Here is a 9292-nt window from a genome sequence, read left to right on the forward strand (position 1 = left end):
ATTAGGCATATCTATGAATAAGTATCATGGTAGGATGAAATCTCGATAAAATAGGTAGATTCTATCCTAAATTCAACCTAAAAGATACTAGGTTTGTTTTAGAATCAAGAAAATGAGTTGTTTCCGTTTTCGGGTTTGGAAATTTTAGTATTTCCGGAAACTGCCATAAAAACTTTTTGGCAACTTCCTGATCCGTTTTAGCAACTTAAAACCTATATAAACTTCATTCATTCTACACTCACAACTCACACTACACCTAACTTCCATCACTCACCTTTCACTCCCATGTTTCCCACGTTTCGTCTCATTTTTCGATCTCCAGCACCTCGGAGCGCACCTGTGCCCCAGAGGAGCGCACTCGCGCCCTACACATTTGTCAGGATTTTGTACAGAGCGCACTCGCACCCAAGGTGAGTGCGACTCGCACTCAAACACTGGAATTCCAAAATCATCAGAGCGCACTCGCGCCCAAGTGGAGCGCACTCGCACCCTGACTTCCGTGGACCAGAAAAATTCCAGTTTTTTGTGGGTTGTTGCCGAGTCATTCGCAGCTATTCCAAAGCGTAATTTTGAGATGACATCTCCTACATTGATACCGGAACAGTCTTTCGAAGATTTGTTCCAAAGCACTACTTATGGTGCTTGGTTTCGCGAGGCGATCACATACGTAGGCTGGGAACCGCTTATGGTAAGACTTGATGCACTTTATTCTCCAACACTAGCATCTTATTTTTACGATAACTGCATTTTCTTTGAGAGACCAGATGGAGAACAAGTGTGTTCTCCATCAACATTGATGATGAACCAATGGAAATTACCAGGTTCTTGCTAGCATTTGTTATTGGACTTGCTATGCCCGCTGAAATACAAGACCCATGGTGCTATTGGGTAGATAATATGTATGTCTACACTTATGAGTTTTGCATGAGTCGAGATGGGGCGGCATTTTCCGTGATCGAGGACCAAGGGGACTATAACGCCGCTTTTGGTAGCCCTTGTCCATGAACATAGGAACCTGTTATGTTTTGGATCATGCTAAACATTTTAGGGGAATGGCGTTTTCTTACGTGAATGATGCCACTTGCGCCGCCTTCCTTGCTTTAGCCACGGGGCGATGTGCCATGACCTTCCCGAACCTTGATGTCTAGTTTAGCACGAGCCCATAGCATGAGGGCATAAGTACCTTCTTATGCCTGTTCTAATTTCCGTATTATGCTATGTTTCTTTCCTGCTTTTTGTACACGCGTTTCCGCGGATTGGATTACGGCGATTAATCGCGACCCACCAATAGTATTATTCGATCTTTCGTGGTAATGACTTGGCAAGGGTGGAGGATACAACCTCATCGGGTTGCACCCTACACCCGTCCGGACCAAGTGGAGCTTAATAGGTTAGCAATAATAGATGATAAATGGCGGGAAGCCTGGCAAATTATCATGGCATGGCAGGACGCGAAGGAACCTCACTTCTTTATAAAAGAAGAGGATGAGGAGGATGATGAATAAAGCGGGAGATAAGGTAAGTTTTACTTCTAGTTAGTGTCTGCTTATGTCCCAAGCAATTTGATTCTTGTTAACCCCATAATGGGTGGAACTCTTATAGAGTTCATCGGTTTTATTTCCTATATTAGTACGCGTTCTAACCTTGTTTTTGTAGATGTTCCTGAATTTCCGTGCTTCAATGGTATTTTTCCTACCCTCTTTATTTAAATGCTTTGAGGACAAAGCATGATTCTTGTTTGGGGGCATAGAAACACGTGTAATTAAGACATCTGTTAGGATATAGATAGGTATAATATGCATTTGTTTTCTAGTTAAAATTTCAAAAAAATTCAAAAATATAAATAAATAAGTTCATGCTATACACTTAGGAATATTGGTATTGTTTTCCTTCTCTATGCTCTTAATAATCTAGACGTCTCACGTAGCTTTTGCATTAGAATAATTTTTAGAAACTTAGGTTAATATGTAGGTAATAATCTTTGCATCTATCTATAAATATATTACATGAGTACCTATGATTGTTAGCAATAAGTTTCTGAAATCTAGGCTAGAGTACTTATTCTACAAATCCTGTGAGAATATAGCCTAAAGCCTTATATGAGTGAAACATTTGAGAAATGACACAAGGGAGAAGTAAAATCCGGATAGAGAAATCACACGTCCACTTACTTGATCACTATGCCATATCCTAAGCGAGAATTTAGGCCCTCTTTAGATCGATATAGCCAGAAATTCAAACCTATGAATTATTTTCCGCTAGTCGCCCCTCTGAGCCTTTCTTTAGCCTTCCATAAACCACAAATCCTTTACCCTGTTACAAAACAAAACAAAATAAAAAATTCAACCTACCCAATTTAGATAAGTCTGAGAATAGAATGAGGAAGAAAGAAGAAGAGAAAAACCTGTGTAAACAAAAGTTAGTTAATTGCTTCAGAAAATAAAGAAAAGAAGTTTCCATCCAAAGAAAAGAAAAATAAAAATAGAAATAAAATAAAAACTCCAAAAAAAATAGCATAAAAGGAGTCAAAAGCCAAAGAAAAAGAAAAAATATATATATGGCTAAGGATGGAAACAAAGTGTAGAAGCAAAAGTAAATAACAAGGTTTTCTCTAGTTACATAATATGAAGACTCTATTATCTCAGACTTGTCCTTTTTTGAATATCCATTTCCTTCCTTCTTAAACCATCTCCTAATCCCCGCAACACCTAATAAAGACCTCTAGCTCAATTAGGAATAGGTTAGTGTGAGAGTAAGTGGCAGATGTGTTTGATCGACTCTGGCTTCCTTGTTGTCATTGAGATTGTAAGGTAAAGTGTGCCCATTGCACACTGGAGTAGCAAAACTTAAGTGGAAAAATCAGAGTGTTGCATCTTGACTATTATTGTGATAACCTACTTAAGGACGCTATCCCGAGTTTCAGAAATGAACCTGCTAGGCATTTCATAGTATTACTCATTGTATATTTGTTTATTGTAGATGATTAATTATTATGCATATATTAGCTTAGGTTTCGACTTGATTACTCTATATGCATTACTAGTAAGACGTATAGTTAATTTAGAGCATGAATAAGGAAACAATAGTTTTATTTCTTAGTCGTTGTAGTATAGATTAAGTTTGTGAGTACCTTCACTGGAAAACTCTCACGAGGCTATAACTCATCCACTATGGAATTCCTAGTGGTTTAAGGCCTTGTTGCGATATGGTCAATGCAATCGCACTCAAATAAACGAGTAGATAGAACTCCATTTTTGGTCACTTATTCTAATTTCTCATCTTTGCTTGAGGACAAGCAAAATGCTGTTTGGGGTGGTTTGATAAGAGCCCAAAACTGTAGTTTTAACCCCAGTAATCATACTTTTTAGACCAATTATGTGAGTAATAATTAAGAGTTAATACTGATTACATGTTTTTATGCATTTCAGGTGTCAAAGTCCATTATGTGCAGAAATGTGCCAGTTTAGTGAGATAAAGGAGCAAAAGTCGGTTGCTAAGGAGTTCTGTTATTAAAGGCCAAGATTCAAGAAGACAAAGCCTTTCTAAAGCCCGGTCAAAAGCTGAAAAGTCGACGTGGGCAGAAACAGTACACAAAGTCAGTAGAACTTCCGAAGGCCGTATCTTTGGACTCAGACCTCGGAATTGGGCCTACCTTATGTCAAAACGACCGGCTCGGAAAGAGCTTTGCAATGGTCTAAGCTTTTACCCAATCAGAGGAGCAAAAGTGGATGAAAAGTCTGTGGAAGCCAACTGCAACTGAAGAGGCCTTTTTGGACAGAAAGAATTGGGTTTTGGGCCTGATTCTCTGGCCCAAAACATGGCTCCAAGCCCATGCACGATTTTTGGATCTGAAAGTATAAAAACAAGAGCTTGACTCTTTGTTAATGGTAGCTAGTTAGACCTAAAACAATAGATAATTCTAGATCTAGTTTTCATTAATTAAATTAAGTTTAGTTTAAATTCAATTCTTGTTTTAGATTAAACTCTTAGAATCATTGTTCTTAATTAGTTTGATAAATAAAATAGCTATTTGTCAATTTCGATTCTTGTCATTTATAATTGTTTAGATCTAAATTCCCTTATTACGTAGATAGCTAGACCTAGATTAGTTAGATTATTAATTTAGTATTTGAATCATTGTTTTATTATTCATTAGATTAATAAAATAGTGTTCTCCATAATCTAGTTTCATTTCCATTGATTGTTTAGTTTCAATTCGTAGATTCAATTATTTGTCGAAGATATTAGTTTAATTCAATTATTGCATGAGTAGTTTTGAATTGAGTTTAAACAAGTAAAAAGTTCAAATCTTTATATCATGTCTTGTTTGAATTCCATTGGGAATGATAAGCGTGATGATTCTCGGCTAAACCTCCATTTGAGGGGTTGAGAAGCCTTGATGAAAGCTTGATCCCGATTATCGTAGAAATCGCCGTAATTTCCTTTCCACTCTAGAAATGATTAGTTCACCATAAGAATGGGTGTAATCGTTCACATGCTAGTTATGAATTGGTAGAAATGTCATGTGTAATTAAGGATTAGGAGTAACTGCAGTTGTTCTCATGGAGCAGATTCATTCGATTTCTGACGATTAAATCGTCGTTAGTAGGTTTAAGTCGAGTTAAGGTGGAATCAATCCCCCTCAACTCCTTATCATAGAATCGATGTAGCATTCCCATAGTTGTTCTAATAGTCGACTAGTTGCATCTTGTGGGTAGTTGCATCGTAGTCTAGTTGCCATTTCATAAATCTCTTATTAGACTTAGAGTAGAGTAATTAGACTAGAAAACACAGCATGCGGAAGGACTAGGAGTGGAACGAATCATCTACTCCACTATATCTCATAGGATTGAGAGTAGAAATCTTTGATAAATCTTAGGCACGTAAAATAGTTTTAGTTTACTTACGTTTTGAATTTTATCGTTCATTTCGTAGGTAAACTTTAATCATTTTTTTCGTTTATCACCAACCCAACTGAAGATGAAAGAAGTGAACCTATATTGAAGAATCCACCAATACTATTTCCTTTGAAGCTAATGAATAACAAAAAGGAAGACTAATACAAGGAGATTTGCGATGTCTTTCAGAATTTATAGATTAATATCCCATTTCTGACCGCCATCAAGTAAGTCCCCTTGTAAGCCAAATTCTTGAAAGATCTAGTGAAGAAGAAGACCAAGAATATGAAAGAAATTTTTATCGATCAAAGATGTTCATCGTACCTACAGAATCTAGCAGTTGTGAAACTGAAAGATCCTGGAAGTCCCACTATTACATGCAGAATTGGAGATTCTTTGGAGGAGCAAGCTTTATTAGATTTAGGTGCAAGTGTGAATCTTCTACCGTATTTCATATACGAGAAGTTGGGCTTGAAGGATCTTAAACGGACTGATGTTACTTTATAGTTGGTAGATCGATGATTAGTTAAGATACCTAGAGGAATCATTGTAGAAGAAATCATAGTAAGGATAGAAGAGTTCTATTATCCGGTTGATTTCATAGTAATCAACACATAACCTACATCTGGTAGGCAAATACCAATCATTCTAGGAAGACCATTCTTGTCCACTGCCAATGCACTCATCAACTATCGAAATGGTAATATGACTTTATCCTTTGGTAATATGAGAGTTGAGACCAATGTTTTCCGCATGTTACAGCAACCACATGAGGTTTGTGCTGTGAACGAGGTATGCATGATTAAAGCGTTAGCACAGGATCACCTGACTCATTTGTATCCTGCTGGCGAATTATTGAAAGCTCTGACAGACTCAGACTGTGAGGAACTTAGTGTCCAGGCAATCAATGTGATTTTAGATTCATCACCTACCGTTGATGAGAGTACATTCAAAGCAAAGTTTGAATCGCCTATGCCAGATGGACCATCCAAAGAGCTTAAGAAGAAGCCACCTAAGCTAGAATTGAAGCCTTTACGGTCTATACTAAAGTATGTTTTCTTGGGAGATTTAGGAACCTACCCAGTAGTCATTGCATTAGATTTGACGAAGGAGCAGGAATCTAGGCTAGTAGCACTTTTAAAGGAATATAGGAAAGCAATAGGTTGGACAATTGATGATATAAAGGGGATCAGCCCTATGGTAGTTCATCACAGAATTTATTTGGGAGAAGATTTCAAGACTTCTAAACAACCATAAAGAATACTTAATCCAAAGATGAAGGAAGTAGTCCGAGAAGAGGGTGTCAAACTTCTTAACGTCGACATTATCTACCCTATTTCTGATAGTCAATGGGTTAGTCCAGTTAAAGTTATCCTGAAGAAATCAAGAACCACATTGATGGAAAACGAAGACAATGAGTTAATTCCAACCAGGATTTAGACTAGATGGAGAGTTTGCATTGATTACAGGAAGTTGAATAGCGTATCAAGGAAAAATCATTTTCCATTACCTTTCATCGATAAGATGTTAGAGAGATTAGCTAGACAAGCTTACTACTACTTTATTAATGGTTACTCAGGATATTTTTAGATCCATATTCACCCTGAGGACCAAGAGAAGACAACATTCACATGTCTGTTCGGAACATTCACCTATCGTCGTATGCCTTTTGGTCTATGCAATGCACCAATCACTTTTCACTGATGCATGATGCATATTTTTTACGACATGGTGGAGAAATACATGGAAGTTTTTAGGGTTATATTGATATACCCCCCACCACTAGTTGCAATTAGGATTACCCCCCCAAAATAATTGAAATTAGGATTTCCCCCCCACTTTGACAGTCAATAGGAGTCAACTAACAGTTGCCGTCAGTTGACTGGTCAAAGATCATGAATTGTCTTAAATACCCTTTTTCTGTGAAAATTACGAAATTAGCCATTGACACTGTTCAAAGCCCACAACTCAAAGCCCAAATTCGAAATCAAAAAATCAAATTCGAAATTAGCCATTGTCATATTGTAATTGAGCTCAGGTTAGCTCAAAAAATAAAAAATCAAATATCACTTTGAGTCCAAAAATGGGATCCAACTGAAGAAGAGGACGGATCCTCACGTTTCTTGTTTCCTGATCACAAATATCATATTCATCACACCTAACCCACTTCTCCATCTTCAAAAAACTCATTTCCATTTCTCTCTCTCTTGGAACCAACAATGGCAACATCAACAGCTACTGGTTTTGCCACATCAATGGCAGCTGTCAAGACGATGATGGAATCTTCTTATTCTAATTCTTCTCAATTCAGAATAATTTGCAAACCCAAAAGAACATTCCTTGTTCGTAGAGGAGGTGTCACCAGGTGTGAAGCTGTGTCGGATAATAACAATAATAGAGTTTCTAGTCTCTCTGCTCTTGAACAGCTCAAAGCTTCAGGCGCTGATCGTATGTGTCTCCATTTCTATATTTTTTTTTTTTTACATTGGTATCGTTCAATTCTATAACTACGTCTACTTGTTTTATATATCATCAACTAAATTGCCTGATCAAATGTGAAAACTTTTGATCACTGCATTTACCTATATATATTGGTACTAATTTATTTTTATTTGTTCGTATCTGTCAGGGTATACTAAGGAAAAGAGTAGCATCATAGTCTTAGGCCTGAGTATTCACACAACGCCAGTGGAAATGCGTGAAAAACTTGGTATCCCAGAAGCTGAATGGCCTCGTGCCATTGGAGAGCTTTGTGGCTTGAACCATATAGAAGAAGCCGGTGTTCTCAGTACCTGTAACAGAATGGAGATATATGTGGTGGCTCTATCTTGGCATCGTGGTGTTAGAGAATTGACTGAATGGATGGCAAAGGTGCTTCCCTATTTCTTCATTTAATTCTGTGTGTTAATTGGTATTTGGAATTCTCTAAGAAGTGCAAAGCACATAGACCGATTTATGAGCATTAAATACTATTTCAAAACTTAAATCATCTCTGTTGTTAAACCCCATTTTGCTTTTTCTTTGCAGACAAGTGGAATTCCTGCTTCAGAGCTTCGCCATCATCTATTTATGTTATGTGGCCATGCCACACAACACTTATTTGAAGTTTCAGCCGGGCTTGACTCTCTCGTACTAGGAGAAGGACAAATCCTTGCTCAGGTTAAACAAGTCATCATGTCTGGAGAAGGAGTCAACGGATTTGGAAGGAACATCAGTGGTTTGTTTAAGCATGCAATCACTGTTGGTAAGCGGGTTCAACAGAGACCAACATTGCATCTGGGGCAGTTTCTGTCAGCTCAGCTGCTATTGAACTTGCCATAATGAAGCTTCCTCAGAATTCCTCTGCCACCACTAGAGTGTTGGTTGTTGGAGCTGGCAAGATGGGGAAACTTGTGATCAAACACTTGGTTGCAAAGGGGTGGGGACTAAAATTGTTGTTGTCAACAGATCTGAGGAGAGAGTCGAAGCCATCCGGGAGGAAATGAGAGACATTGAGATAATCTACAAGCCTCTCACCGAGATGCTTGCATCGCCGTGAATCTGATGTTGTTTCCACAAGCACAGCATCAGAGACCCTATTATTCACGAAAGAGAATGTTGAGACCCTTCCCCCTGTGGGTTCAATAAATGGTGGTTCACTGCTTTTTGTTGATATCTCTGTCCCGAGGAATGTCGGTTCCTGTGTCTCTGATGTTGAGAATACACGTGTCTACAACGTTGGACGATCTTAAAGAAGTCGTAGCAGCCAACAAGGAGGATCGGAATTGAAAAGCAATGGAAGCTCAGGTTATTATTACTGAGGAATCAAAACAGTTTGGAGCTTGGAGGGACTCTTTGGAGACTCTTCCCACCATAAAAAAACTGAGAGCTCTCGTGGAGGGAATAAGAATTACAATTACAATATTACAATATTACATTAGTGTCTAATTTCGAATTTGGGCTTTGAGTTGTGGGCTTTGAAACAGTGTCAATGGCTAATTTCAGTAATTTTCACAGAAAAAAGGTATTTTAGGACAATTCATGATCTTTGACCCGTCAGTAACCGACGGGAACTGTTAGTTGACTCCTATTGATCACAAAGTGGGGAAATCCTAATTTCAATTATTTTGGGGGGGTAATCCTAATTGCAACTAGTGGTGGGGGGGTATATCAATATAACCCAAGTTTTTATGGACGATTTTTCAATTTTTGGATCATCTTTTGAGGATTGCCTACACCATCTCTCCTTAGTCCATAAACATTGTTGCGATACCAACTTAGTTCTAAACTGGAAAAGATGTCACTTCATGGTAAAATAAGGGATAATGCTTGGTCATCAAGTTTCAAAAGAAGGTATTCTAGTAGATCGAGTGAAGATTGATATTATAAAGGATCTACCCAAATCGAGAACTATC

At 37.9% G+C, this 9292-nt stretch overlaps 1 pseudogene across 1 annotated transcript; it reads left to right on the forward strand.

Moving 5' to 3' along the window:
• The first annotated feature begins 6817 nt into the window (after positions 1 to 6817).
• LOC147475356 (glutamyl-tRNA reductase 1, chloroplastic-like) lies at positions 6818 to 8867 on the forward strand (annotated as a pseudogene). The gene is made up of 3 exons (XR_015207721.1): positions 6818 to 7346; positions 7528 to 7769; positions 7926 to 8867. The product of XR_015207721.1 is annotated as a glutamyl-tRNA reductase 1, chloroplastic-like (transcript).
• The last annotated feature ends 425 nt before the right edge of the window (positions 8868 to 9292 follow it).

Source organism: Coptis chinensis, chromosome 9 (genome assembly GCF_015680905.1).
Source record: "Coptis chinensis isolate HL-2020 chromosome 9, ASM1568090v1, whole genome shotgun sequence".
In the NCBI taxonomy this organism is placed as follows: domain Eukaryota; kingdom Viridiplantae; phylum Streptophyta; class Magnoliopsida; order Ranunculales; family Ranunculaceae; genus Coptis; species Coptis chinensis.